The following is a 14,049-nucleotide window of genomic DNA, read 5'->3' on the forward strand; positions in this document are numbered from 1 at the left end:
TGTGCTCTACAGCAGGTCCTTATTAGTTACCTATTTTATGTATACAGTGTGTCCATAACAGTCCCAATCTCCCACTTTATCCCTCCCCACCCTTATTCCATAACCATAAGCTTGTTTTCTACATCTGTGGCTCTATTTCTATTTTGTAAATAAATTCGTTTGTATCATTTGTTTTAGATTCCACTTACAAACGATACCATATGATATTTGTCTTTCTCTGTCTGATGTACTTTGCTCAGTATGACAGTCTCTAGGTGCATCCATGGTGCTGCAAATGGCCTTATTTCGTTCTTTTTTACGGCCGAGTCGTATTCCATCGTGTATATGTGCCACAGCCTCTTCATCCATTCCTCTGTGCACGGACACCTAGTAGATTTTTTAACTTACCGGACATCAGTGTTGGGGAAAGGTGGAACCGGACCCGGAGCCAAGCCGGGCGGAGTGGCAGCCCGGAGATGGCGCTGGCCACCGAGGCTCTTTCTGTGGGGCTGCACACGGAAGTGACAGTGCTCAAACAGCCGCTGCTCTAGCGAAGCTGCTCATCCTAGGGGGTCGCGAACCACTGCCCGCCCCCCACCACTGGGACCAGCGTGCCGGAGAGGAAGGTCCTTTCCCCGCCGAGTGTCTCCACCCAAGCCGAGGACACTGCGCGGTGGCTGGGAAGCTAGTGCTGTGCCGAGGCCTGAGCCCCTGGCTGGCGTCCACCGCCCTCTGCACCGTGACCCAGGCGGCGTGAAGAAGGTTCTCCCTCCGGAGGAGATGGAGCAGGTTTCCGTCAAGCCTGGCACGAAGACGTCTCTGACGACGGTGGTGAAGGAGACCTCCTACCTGATGATGATGATGCAAGGCATGTCCCACATGCTGGCCCACCCGCTGCGTGTCATCTCAGCGCGCTGCGTGGTCCAGTTCGTGGGAGGAAGGCCAAGTACAGCGGAAAGTTGAGCTCCATTGGGAAGATTTTCACAGAAGAGGGGCTGCTGGGATTCTTTGTCGGCTTGATCCCTCACCTCCTGGGAGGTGTGGTTTCCTTGCAGGGCTGTAACCTGCTGGCCTGCTTCCTCAGTGCCTACCTGGTGGGTGACACTCCAGGGGGGCTGGGGAACGACCAGAATCCAGGTTCCTGGTTCAGCCAGGCCCTAGCCATCCAGAGCCACCCCAGATACGTGATGGGGATGGCAGTGAGCGTACTGACCTACCCCTTCCTGCTGGTGGGCGGTCTCGTGGCTGTGAACACCTGCAGGCTGGGCCACCGCCTCACTCCTCAGTGTTGGAATCCGGATCTGCTGCTGGAAGGACCCGAGTGTGCAGGGCCAGTTCTTCCGAAGCTCCAGCCTCCTTCTCTGCCGGGTGTCATGAGGATCATACCTTGCCCTGGAGTAACCTGAATCACCTAAAAAAGCACACTGTCTCGGCCAGGACACCGTGGGTGAGGCCTGACCATCGTGGGACACGTGTAAGATGACCAGCCCAGCAAGACCTAGATGTGCTCCAGGCCAGCTGGACTTCAGTTTCCGTAGGTGCCATGCGTCTGTCCAGAAGCAGGGGCTGGGTGGCAGTGAGACTGCGTCCAGTGCATTGGTCACTGTTAGGCCTGGGGAAGGTGGGGCAGAATCCCCTGGCTTTGCAGATTTCCCGAGTCTGCCTCGTGCAGGGGGCCAGAGAATGGCTCGTGGAGCCTGAGGTTGGATGAGCAAAGGCTGTGAGGTCAGATCCCAGCCCCCATTCACAGCCCTCAGGTCAGCCCCCCTCTTATCCTGCAGCTCAGCTGGGAGCTTCGCTCTCCAGCTTTGTAAATAGGGTGTGATCCCTTTTCAGGAGCCACCGTCATGTCCAGGCCTTTGCTAGGAGGCTGTCTTCGTTTTTCTCAACACTGCTTTTCTGATAAGGCAGCACCTTCTGAATGGAAACCGTGTGACTGCTCAGAATGTCCCCCTTGTCAAATGCTCGTCGGTTTCATGGTGACGCCTCACGTGCAGGATATGGTTACTTGTGCGGCTGTGAACACCCAGATGTTAGGTAGATCAGTGTCTCTAGTCCTGTCCAGTTGCAAGTTCCTAATAAGATTTGACCCTTTTTCCCTCAAATAAATGCATTGGTGGTGATTTCGAAGAAAGTAAAATAAAATTGCCAGGTCTTTTAACACCATTTATGAGAAATGTAAATGGTAACAGACCCAGATTGTGGGACTGCATGGGCTAAAAGAAATGCCTTTATAATTTATAGTAAGGCAAATATTATTGTTTAAAATTGTTTGTATATTATAAAATTTATAGTATTTCATTTTTAAACAGCTGATTTTTTAAATTCTCTACATATCTTTTAGTGGAAGATAATCAATTACCATTAAACTGAAATTTTAAATAAGCACTAATACGTATTGCATGCTGATGTGTCACCAGTGTTCTATATACTTTATATCAATTTGCTTTTTAAGAAATAATTTACATGTTCGAAGAATATAATCAAAAAATGAAAAAGGTATAGAGTGAAAAGCTTTCTGGCCACTGAAGAAATACTTCAAAAATTTCCACCAGGAAATTCCAGCTTTAGGGGAAATCAATGCTACCATTTTCTTAAGTGTTTTTCTTGAGCTTTTCTGTGATTATACAAACAAATATATATACATATATATATATATATATATATATATTTCCCTCCCCTGTTTTTACACACTGTTCTACACCTTGCTTCTTCTGATTAGCAGTATATCCTGGTAATATCTTATTCGATGGCATAAACATTTCCTTGTTCTTTATTACAGCATGGTATTTGATTGCATGAGTCCATCAGAACAAACGCTTATAGATGGATATTTAGGGTTTTTCCACTCTATTCTTACTATAACAGTTATCAATTTGCTCATGTACAAGCACATCTGTTCAATAAATTCCAGCTAGAGGAAGTGCTGGTAGAGGTATGTGTGTGCATTTGATAGATATTGATAGATATTGTAAACTGTTTTATGTGGTAGCTGTATCGATATACACCCCCTTGAGCAGTATACCTGTCTCCACCAGACGGTCACCTCCAGAGGTGTTATTGATCTTTTTGATCTTTGCCAGTCAGATAGGAAGTGTCTTATTTTGCTTTAAATGGATTTTCTTATTAATGCCTATAACAATAAGTACTATTATCATCACCATTTTATATATGAGAAATTAAAGCTTACAGAAGTTGGGATACTTGTTCAGTTACTCAGATAAAAGGTGGAAGAATCAAGATTAAATTCACCCTTGTCTGTGTCTTAAACAAAACTCCTAACCATTAAGGAACACAGCCAAATTGTCTTGAAACTTAACTTATATTTCTTATAATTATTTTTGATGATTCAGAACTTAATTCAAAAGGTGCAGCAGGATTTTGCAGTATCTTAGTGTCAGCATTATCACTATAATTATCACTGAACAATAGATGTGTGTCCTAGTTTAAAAAGCATCCTTGTAGATAGAAGGCAGGTAAACCGGCTTCAGTGGTCTCGTATGCTATCAGGAATTCTGAAAAATTTCACCCCACCCCCCAAACTTCAGCCCTCATAATCCACACCCAGTGGCTTGGTTTCACAGCTAGTTGAACACAGAAGGATGAACTTATATTAGCTGAAATAAAACTTCATTAAGCCTAGGATGCTGATGTCACAGTAACATGCTCAAAATCTAAAAGATAACACGAGGATTACATAGCACCTTTCTTCTTCATAGTTCAAAGTGCTTTGCAAATATTAAGTTCGGGTCTTCCTCACATGTTGACGGAGTAAAGTCTGCAAAACAAACAACCAAAACCATGTGACTATTCCCTGTCGCCTCCTGGCTTTATTGGAGAGACGGTATGTGGAGTGGAGAAACCAACTAGATGGGAATCATGCGCTCACATCATTCCAGGCTGCAATTTGGAGACCTCACATACTCCGGTACTGGTGCAGGTTTGACTTGTTTGCAGCTCTCAGTGGCGTGTTTGAGGTCTCTGCCCGCCTGGAGAGGTTTCACAAAGAGGAACCACTGTCACCACAAGCTCAGCTCAGAAGCCATGAAGTCTGCCCAAGAATCTCCTGGGAGGCGTTTCATGTCAACGGAGAAAACATGGAGCATTCACCAAACGGTGAGGGGCAAATGGGGGACCATCTGAAAAAGCAATAAAGTCGGACATGTAACGCACATCTTGTACCAAAATGAATTCCAGATGCAAAAAAGATTTAAATGGAAAAGAAAAAAAGTTATCTCAGATGGGAGAGGGATTTTATAGTATGACACAATACTCAGAACCCATAAAAGAAGATATTAATGAAATAGACTTCCAATTTTTAAAACTTCTGCATAGAAAAATCATAAAGTCAAAGACAGATGACAAGCTGGGAACATTTTATTCTGTAGACTGAAAAAAAAAAGCACAATGTGAGCGTTGTGAGTTTTATTTGGGGCAAAAGGAGGACTAGAGCCTGAGAGACAGCATTTCAGAGAGCTCTGAGAAACTGCTCCAATGAGGCGGGGGGTGGAGGGGGGAGGTCAGTATGTACGTGACTCTGGTGAAGGGGGGACGTGCAATCAAGCACACGTTTTGGCAGAAGTTTGCTGCTAGTCTCGAGGAGCAGATGTCACCATGAAGGATTTTAGTGCTTTTCTAGGTATGAGAAGATGCAAGAAACTGGGTTCATAAAATCTTCTCCTGAAAATATCTATCTGAAGACCTGTTCTGCCAGTTTCTCCCAGAGCACAGAGGGCCTCATTCCTGATCTCCAGCCTGAACTCCTTTTAGGGGGTGTTGAAGGTCAGCAGCTGCAGTGCCTCATGATTTAATCCTTGTAGAGGTAGATGGCAGGTGCCAGTTTGTGGTTGGCAATTCCAACTATTATCACAGGCAAGTACTTATTTCTGTAGTTCACAAAGAGCTTCTACAAAGTAAATGAGAAGACCAACATCCTTAGAAAAGTGGCTGAGGAATATGAACTTACAGTTTTCAGAAATGGAAATATAAATGGCTCCTTTTTTTTAATGTAGTAGCATTTGTATTTTATTTTTAATATCTTTATTGAAGTATAATTGCTTTACATTGTTGTGTTAGTTTCTACTGTATAGCAAAGTGAATCAGCTACACATATACATATATCCCCATATCCCCTCCCTCTTGAGCCTCCCTCCCACCCACCCTATCCCACCCCACCATCCCACCCCTCTAGGTGGTCACAAAGCACGGAGCTGATCTCACCGTGCTATGCGGCTGCTTCCCACCAGCTATCTATTTTACATTTGGTAGTGTATATATGTCCATGCCACTCTCACTTCATCCCAGCTTCCCAATCCCCCGCTGTGTCCTCAAGTCCGTTCTCTACATGTGTGTCTTTATTCCTGCCCTGCCACTAGGTTCATCAGTACTGTTTTCTTAGATTCCATATATATGTGTTAGCATACGGTATTTGTTTTTCTCTTTCTGACTGACTCTAGGTCCATCCACCTCACTACAAATAACTCAATTTCGTTTCTTTTTATGGCTGAGTAATATTGCATTGTATATATGTGCCACATCTCCTTTATCCATTCATCTGTCAGTGGACACTTAGGTTGCTTCCGTGTCCTGGCAACTGTAAATAGAGCTGCAATGAACACTGTGGTACATGTAGCTTTTTGAATTACGGTTTTCTCAGGGTATATACCCAGCAGTGGGATTGCTGGGTCATGTGGTAGTTCTATTTTTGTTTTTTTAAGAAACTTCCATACTGTTCTCCACAGTGGGTGTATCAATTTACATTCCCACCAACAGTGCAAGAGGCTTCCCTTTTCTCCAATAAATGCCTCTCCAGCATTTATTGTTTGTTGATTTTTTGATGATGGCCATTCTGACCAGTGTGAGGTGATAGGTACCTCATTGTGGTTTTGATTTGCATTTCTCTAATGATTAGTGATGTTGAACATCTTTTCATGTGTAAGGCCAGACACTATAAAACTCTTAGAGGAAAACATAGGCAGAACACTCTTTGACATAAATCACAGCAAGATCTTTTTTGACCCACCTCCTAGAGTAATGGAAATAAAATTAAAAAATAAATAAATTGGACCTAATGAAACCTAAATGCTTTTGCACAGCAAAGGAAACCATAAACAAGATGAAAGGACAACCCTCAGAATGGGAGAAAATATTTTCAAATGAAGCAACTGACAAAGGATTAATGTCCAAAATATACAAGCAGCTCATGTGGCTCAATATCAAAAAAACAACCCAATCCAAAAATGGGCAGAAGACCTAAATAGACTTTTCTCCAAAGAAGATATACAGATTGCCAGAAATGGCTCTTAAACTCATGTTCAAACTCACGTGAGAAAAGAAAGGCAAATTAAACTACACTGTGTCAAGAATTCAAAAGCTGTTAACAGCCTCAATTGGCCAGGCTCTAGGGGAAACTTGTATGCTCATGCTGGTGACAGTAATTTGGTCAAATTTAGGATTTAGGAAAACTCAAATGCTTATGTTCTTTGACCCACCAATTCTACTTCTAGGGGAATGGAAGTTTGAAGAGGGTAGTCAGGAAAGGATTCGATGGAAAGGCAAAGTCTGAAGGAAGTGAGGGAGTGAGCTGCGCTGATGCAGTGGGAAGACCAGCCCAGGCAGAGCACCTAAAGCTAAGATGAGTGGAGGGGGGTGGGGGTGGTAGGAAGAGGGACAGGGAGGGAGAGGCAGGCGGGTGGTGGGACAGCAGGAGGGCTAGTGTGGCCAGAGTCGGGAGAGCAAGGGGGAGACCATGCGGGAGATGGCAGAGAAGTTTTGGGGGAGCAGGACAGAAACACACATACACACATATGTATACACATCTGAATATATACATATATATTCTTTTTCAGATTCTTTTCTTTTATAGGTTATTACAAGGTATTGAGAATAGTTCCCTGTGCTGTAGAGTAGGTCCTTGTTGTTTATTTATTTTATATATAGCGGTGTGTATCTGTTAATCCCAAATTCCCAGTTTATCCCTCTCCCCCTTCCCCTTTGGTAACCATAAGATTGTTATCTATGCTTGTGGGTCTATTTCTGTTTTGTAAATAAGTTCATTTGTATCCTTTGTTTAGATTCCACATATAAGTGATATCATATGATATTTCTCTTCGTGTGACTTCACTTAGTATGATAATCTCTAGGTCCATCCATATTGCTGCAAATGACATGATTTCATTCTTTTTTATGGCTAACATTCCATTGTATACATGCGCCACATCTTTTTTATGCATTCTTCTGTTGATGGACACTTAGGTTGCTTCTATATCTTGCTTATTGCAAGTAGTGCTGCAGTGAACATTGGGTGCATGTATCTTTTTGAATTACAGTTTTGTCCAGATGCATGCCCAGGAGTGGGATTGCTGGATCATATGGTAACTCTATTTTTAGTTTTTTAAGGAACCTCCATACTGTTCTCCGTATTGGCTGCACCAATTTACATTCCCACCAGCAGTGCAGGAGGAAGGACGTTCCCTTTTCTCCACACCCTCTCCAGCATCTGCTGTTTGTAGACTTTGTGATGATGGCCATGCTTACCGGAGTGAGGTGGTGACCTGCACTTTTGAAAGCTCACCCTAACTGCTGTGCTAAGAACAGGGAGCGGGATGGAGCAGTTAGGAGCGATGGGGTGAGGCACGAGATGACAAAGGGTGGCATCAAGATGACAGCAGTAGAGGTGGTGGGAAATATCCAGACTGTGGGTGTGTTGTGAAAGTAGTCACTCGGATTATCTATCTGGGGTTGAGAGAAAGAGTCTAGAATGACTGAGATTTCTGACCTAAAAAACTGGAAGGGTGACCTTCCATGAACTGTGATGAAGGAGTCTAAGGGGGAGCAGACTGGGAAGGAGCTCAGGTGTCCAATCACAGGCAGGACCACATGGAGGTGCTCGTTAGACACGCAAATGGAAATACCAGCTCAACAGCTGGCTATAGGAATTTGGGGTTTGCGGGAGGGACCCGGGCCGAAGCTCTAAAATTAGGAAGTCAGCACATACAAAATGGTCAGCAAAGCCTGAGAACTGGCTGGATGAGAGCATCAAGTTAGTGCATATAGAGAAGGGAAATGGAAAAGCATCCTCCAGTGCACCAACACGTAGAGGTAGGAGTGGTCAGAGGAGCCACAGAACAGACGGGGAAGGAGCAACAAACGAGGCTAAGAGCAGACCCCAAGGATGGAGTCCTGCGAGCCAGACAAAGGAGGTCACCCAGGGGGCACAGTGACAAGTTCCCACACTGCCATTGGAGCGGGAAGAGGGGCCTGAGAACAGGCCATTCCGTCTGTCGTAGTGATGTGGGTCATCAAGGAGCCTGACCACACACAGTCTTAGATGGTGGGAGGGTGAATGCGAGACCGAGGTGGGTTCCAGAAAGCAGAGAATCAAGCCCCAAGATGTTACTACCGCTCATCCAGAAAAAGAATGAAATAATGCCACTTGCAGCAACATGGATGGACCTGGAGATGAGCACACTAAGTGAAGTCAGCCAGAGAAAGATAAATACCATGTGATATCACACTTATATGAGGAATCTAAAATAGGACACGAATGAACTTGTCTAAGAAACAGAAACAGACTCACAGGCATAGAGAACAGACCTGTGGTTGCCAAAGGGGAAAAGGGGGGAGGGATAAATTAGGAGTTTGGGATTAACATGTACACACTACTGTATATGAAATAGATAACCAACAGGGACCTACAGTATAGCGCAGGGAACTATATTCAATATCCTGTAATAAACCATAATAGAAATGAATATGAAAAAAATACATATTATATGTATTCTATATGTATATAACTGAATCACTTCTCTGTGCACCTGAAACTAACACATTGTAAATCAACTTTGATTTTTAAAAATGGAAAAAAAGAAAGCTATTACTGTCAATTTACAGGAAATATAGGAGAGACAGGAACATGCTGGAAAAGTCATGAGGATGCAGTAAGCCGAATCCAGAACGTGGGGACTTCCACGGGGAAAATGAGCTTTGTGTAAAAAACCAGAAAACATAAATGGCATGAAAAGAGGGGAGGGGGCGAAACTGTTAGAGACGAAAAACCACCTCTAAATACAATATGTTGAGTGCCTGAGTTGAGTCAATCTATTATAAAAGAAAGATGTTTTTGAGACAAACTAGAAAATTTAAACCCTGATCATGTATTTATTGTAGATTTGTTGCATGATATTGGTATTGTGACTGGCATTTTTTAGAGTCATTATGTGTTAGAGATGTACAGTGGATGATTTACAGGTGAATGATACGACGTCTGGGATTTGGTTTAAGATACTCCAGATTTAGGGAAGGCAGGTGCATGAAATGAGATTGACAAAATGTTTACAGTCTTTGAAACTGGGTAATGATATATGTCTTTCTACCTTTGTGTATGCTTGAAGTTTTTCAAAATAATTTAAAACAAAAAGACAAAAGCTAAATTCAAGACATATAAAAAAGCAGCAGCAGTGCTGAAGGGATAGCCATAAGGAAAGGGCGCTTGAAAGGCTTTTTAGATTTTTTTTCAAGGTGGGAGAAATGAAGGAACATTTGTATGCTATGGGGAAGGTGAAGCAGAGAGAGAAAATGCGATGGTGCCGGAGAGAAGGGAGAATGGCTAGGGTAAAGTCTCTGCATAGAGAAGAAGTTTTGAGATCTGGTGCAAACGTGGAAGAACGGACCGGTCGCCCACAGTTACAGGAGGTGGGCACGGGTGCGAGAGGCTCTGGACATAGGAGACAGGCGCGCCTTGAAATCCTGGAGCTTTCAGTTCCCTCAGGGAAATAGAACGCAGGGTCACCAGCCAAGCGTGAGGCTGGGGATGCCCTGTGGGAGGTCTGGGCAAGGAGGATGGTTTGTCCCGGAGGCCGGGCGAGGGGGAGGGATGGTGTGATTATCAGGCAGCGTTCAAAGCCTACTGGGAGTTCAGTGTCCAGAAATTAAAGTGAGCCTGATCTGCAAGTTTTTCTCTGGCCAGAAACCATGGATGAGCTCAGGGAAGGGAGAGGTGGAGTTTCAACCAGGCCTGTGGTCTTGCCAGGGGAGTATTCAGACGGGAGAGAACCAAGGGCGTTGAGAGCTGTATTTTTTTTTTTTTTTTGCGGTACACGGGCCTCTCACTGTTGCGGCCTCTCCCACTGCGGAGCACAGGCTCCGGACGCACAGGCTTAGCGGCCATGGCTCACGGGCCCAGCCGCTCCGCAGCATGTGGGATCTTCCCGGACCGGGGCACGAACCCGCCTCCCCCTCATCGGCAGGCGGACTCTCAACCAGTGCGCCACCAGGGAAGCCCCGAGAGCTGTATTCTTTAGAGTCAAGCTAGGCTGCTGTAACAAAGCAATCCAACATTAATTCTGAGACTTAAAGCAGATTTTATGTCTATTTCAAGCCACAGACCGAAGTGACCGTTCCAGGTTACTGGGTCTCAGCTTCAGAGGATCCTTTAAGGGGCAGAGGGAGGGGCTTTCTCTCTCGTTTGTCTTTCGTGATAGGGCTTTGTTCCCATCTGAATCGTGGGTACTGGGAAGCAGGCACATCTTTACCCGTTATCAGGAGGGGAAAGAACGCATGAGGAGAAAGCACTGCGCTTCTTTTAAGGGCCCAGCCTGCAGCAGTCGCACATCACTTAGGCTCTTATTCCGTTGGTAAAAGGTTAGTCCTACAGCCACATTTAAATCAAGGAAGCCCAGGAAATGTCGTGTATATGGCCAGCTGTGTGCTCAGCTATAATTCTAGCATCTTGGAAGGAAGGAGGATGGATAGGGCAGGTGGATAATTAGAACTCTCTGCAAGGGAGTGAAATAGTAATTGACCAAGGAAAGTATGCTAGGTAAGGAGGAGAGAGGGGGTCCGGGGGGCTGAGCCGTGACCGAGAGGTGGTGGGTCGAGGGGCTGCAGACCTCAGCACAGGAACAGGGTGTCAGGGACCAGAGGCGCCGGGGGTGGCAGTGGTGGTACCAGAGCATGCTGGCCATTGAGAGTATGAGGTCAAGCTCTAGGGTGTGATCTCACGGTGCATGACTGACTCAGGCAAAAGCCTAGGAAGAAAGGAAGTCAAGGGGCTGAGGGCTGGAAAGCTGAAGCCCGAGCCAAACGGATATTGAAATGACTTAGAATCATGACAGGACTTTTCCTGGAGACGAGGACAGGGCGCCAGCTGCTAAAATCTCTGAGAAATAAGGGCAAAGGGCAGTGAGGCACAGGAGGTGGTGTATCTGATGACGTGAGATTCAAAGCTGGGGATGGGAGGAGGGGAGGAGTTCGAAAGTGGCCTCGAGGAGGAAGGAGACCCCAAGTCCACGCGGCTTATGGGACCTCAGCTCGCCGACCAGGGGTTGAACCCAGGGCCACGGCAGTGAAAGTGCCAAATCCTCACCACTAGGCCCCCAGGGAACTCCTCAGACATCCTTCTTACAAGAAAATTTTAAATGATCCTTAATGTTCAGTGAAAATAATGTTTCTGGAACCCTCACAGGTGGAAAAACTTGAGCATTTTTCTCAAAGCCTTAGGAAATGAGAAGCAAATATTTATGTCCTCTGGGTCTCTGAGTGAATCCACACTGGGAGACTCTGTCCAATATCCAGGTCATTTTGTCTCTTTAGTTAAAAAAAATATATCAAACAGCTTGTCAAATCTGCCATGCGGTAGAATCAAGCCACACTATCACCCAGTTTTAAGGAACTATAATTCTTTTGAATCCTTTCCAAGAATCTCTCCCAGATTATTCCTGTCGCGTTTCTAGTTTATGAATCAGGACTTTCATTCATTGATTTCTTCAACAAGTATTTCTTTCCTTAACCGTTCCAGCACAGCTTTGTCCTAGGCACTTAGAAGGTTATAAGGCAGTCCATTTCCAATCCCACAAGGGTTTGCAATCTATTTGGGATGGCAAGAGGAAAAAAAGAAAAAGGAAGGAAGGAAGAAGGCCTTTGAAGTAGTCAAAATATATGTGTCTTAAATTCAGAAAAAAACATGCGAAACCCATGAAACAAAAACTATGAAACTTCATTGTGGGACATGAAACAAGGCTTGCAGAGGTGGAGAGACTTTCTGAGTTCCTGGGTGGGAAGAGTCAGTATTGGAACAATATCAAATATGCCCAAATTCATCTAAAATGCAGTGCACTTCAGTAAACATCCCAACCCAGATTTTTACAAAATTGACAAGTTGACATAAAAATGATTGGGAAAGGTAAATAAGAGCCAAAAAAAAATTTTTATGAGAATGAGAGTAAGTGAGGGACTTGGCCCTTGACGGAAATCAAAATATCCTCTAAATCTGTAATGACAAGAGTCTCATAATTGACTGGAAAGGAAAACACAAATACGTAGAAGAGAATAGAAAGTCCATGAAAAACAGCTGGAAGTTAATGCTAACTTCTAACAGTGAGTTTTTCATATGTTGGACACCAGTCTAATTTTTAATGTTTAGAACACAGTGATTTTTTTAAAATTTGACTTGGAAAAAATTATAATGCTGTAACAAAATTCCTTCCATTCTCATCTACTTATTTACGTAAATACAGTTTCTCAGCGTTTACGTCTATAACAACAAAGGAAAAGTATGAATTAATGTTGAACCTGTCTGATTCTTGCAATGAGTAATATTTATCCATAAGAGTGAATAAGGTGAATCTTAGCTTTATCTGTCATTGAGAAATGCATTTATAGCACAATTTGATTTTTTATGTTTAAGAATTATAAATTTTTGTTATATTGATAAATTTTGAACTAGAATGATAGGATATTTTAATTTAGAGCTTCATTAGCCCAGAAAATTAAATTTATATACATATTTTGTTACAGAGTATAATTGAATAATCAAAGATTTTGAAGTATACAAATTGTTTTACATTAAGATAAAATTATGTGAGAGAAGTGAAATAGAAATATTAGTTCAAGGATATCAAAGAATGATGCAAAATCTTTGCCTGTTAAACAAGAGGTATCATGCAGATTTCATTTGATATTTTATTGTACAGTATATTGATATAATTGCTTATGTGATTGTTTTTCTGTAATAGTTTGTCTTGTGAGAGTAGTCAAAAGGATAAGATTCTAGTGCCAGACTGATGGTTTCTAATCATTGCTTGGCTGTTCATTAGCTGTGCACAGCTACTTAACTGCGTGTATCAGTTTTCTCATCTGTAAAATGGGAGTGATAATACTACTTCCCTCATAGGGTTGTTGCCAGGTTTAAATGAACTAACAACAAGAAAATGCTTAGGACAAGGTCTGGGACACAGTAAGTGTTACGGATGGCCTTGCTATTATTTTTAAGAAATAGTGTGCCACACCTAAGAATATCAGAGATTACTGATCTATTAATAAGAAACATTTGATATGCAAATTGGCATACAGTCTGCTTAAATAACTAACAATTGCCATGCTGTATGTTGTTATTCATTCAACAAATACTAACTTGGCTACTGGTTTGTGCTGGTCTATGTGATGTATCTTTTAAAAATATTTTATACTTTTTATAGTCACTAAAAAAAGTAACTGCTCTAACTTCTTAATGTATAACAAGGTTTAAAGGAAACGTATGAATCCAAATTTAATTCCTTCCAGCAATTAATCTGAAATCATATTTTGCTGTCTAGTTTAATCCAAATCACAACTCATGAACTCCTCTCGTGTTTTATAAAGACAAAAACAATTTTTAAAAGGTTGAAAGGTTAAATAAATTTGAGAAAGGCTGGCTTACACCATAAAGTTACTAAAATGTTGAATAAAAGTACAAGGTTGTCAAAATACCTGCATTAACTTTTCTAGTTGGACTCCAGCACTATTTATGTGGCATTATTATATAAAGATACCACTGAATGACAACATATGCACGTTTTTTTCAACTGAATAAAATTTAACTATAGGCTTGGTCAACATCACTGGTAGGTGCCAATGGATCCACATTAACTTTTTCAAGCCACTAGATTTTTTTTTTTAATTGAAGTATAGTTGATTTACACTTGTGTTAGTGTATCAAGCCACTCGATTTATATTCAATGCACTGAAGTACTAATGCACTGCTATTCGCCTTGCTAATGTGCTAAGCAATGGACTGAAAATTCAGCCAGTGCT

The 14,049-nt window shown here is 42.9% G+C and overlaps 1 pseudogene; it reads left to right on the forward strand.

Moving 5' to 3' along the window:
* The first annotated feature begins 385 nt into the window (after positions 1–385).
* On the forward strand, positions 386–2,545 carry LOC114903039 (annotated as a pseudogene).
* Positions 2,546–14,049: the final 11,504 nt, after the last annotated feature.

The sequence above is a fragment of the Monodon monoceros genome, unplaced genomic scaffold (assembly GCF_005190385.1).
Source record: "Monodon monoceros isolate NGI ecotype Baffin Bay Population unplaced genomic scaffold, NGI_Narwhal_1 Super_Scaffold_20, whole genome shotgun sequence".
NCBI classification, from domain to species: Eukaryota; Metazoa; Chordata; class Mammalia; order Artiodactyla; family Monodontidae; genus Monodon; species Monodon monoceros.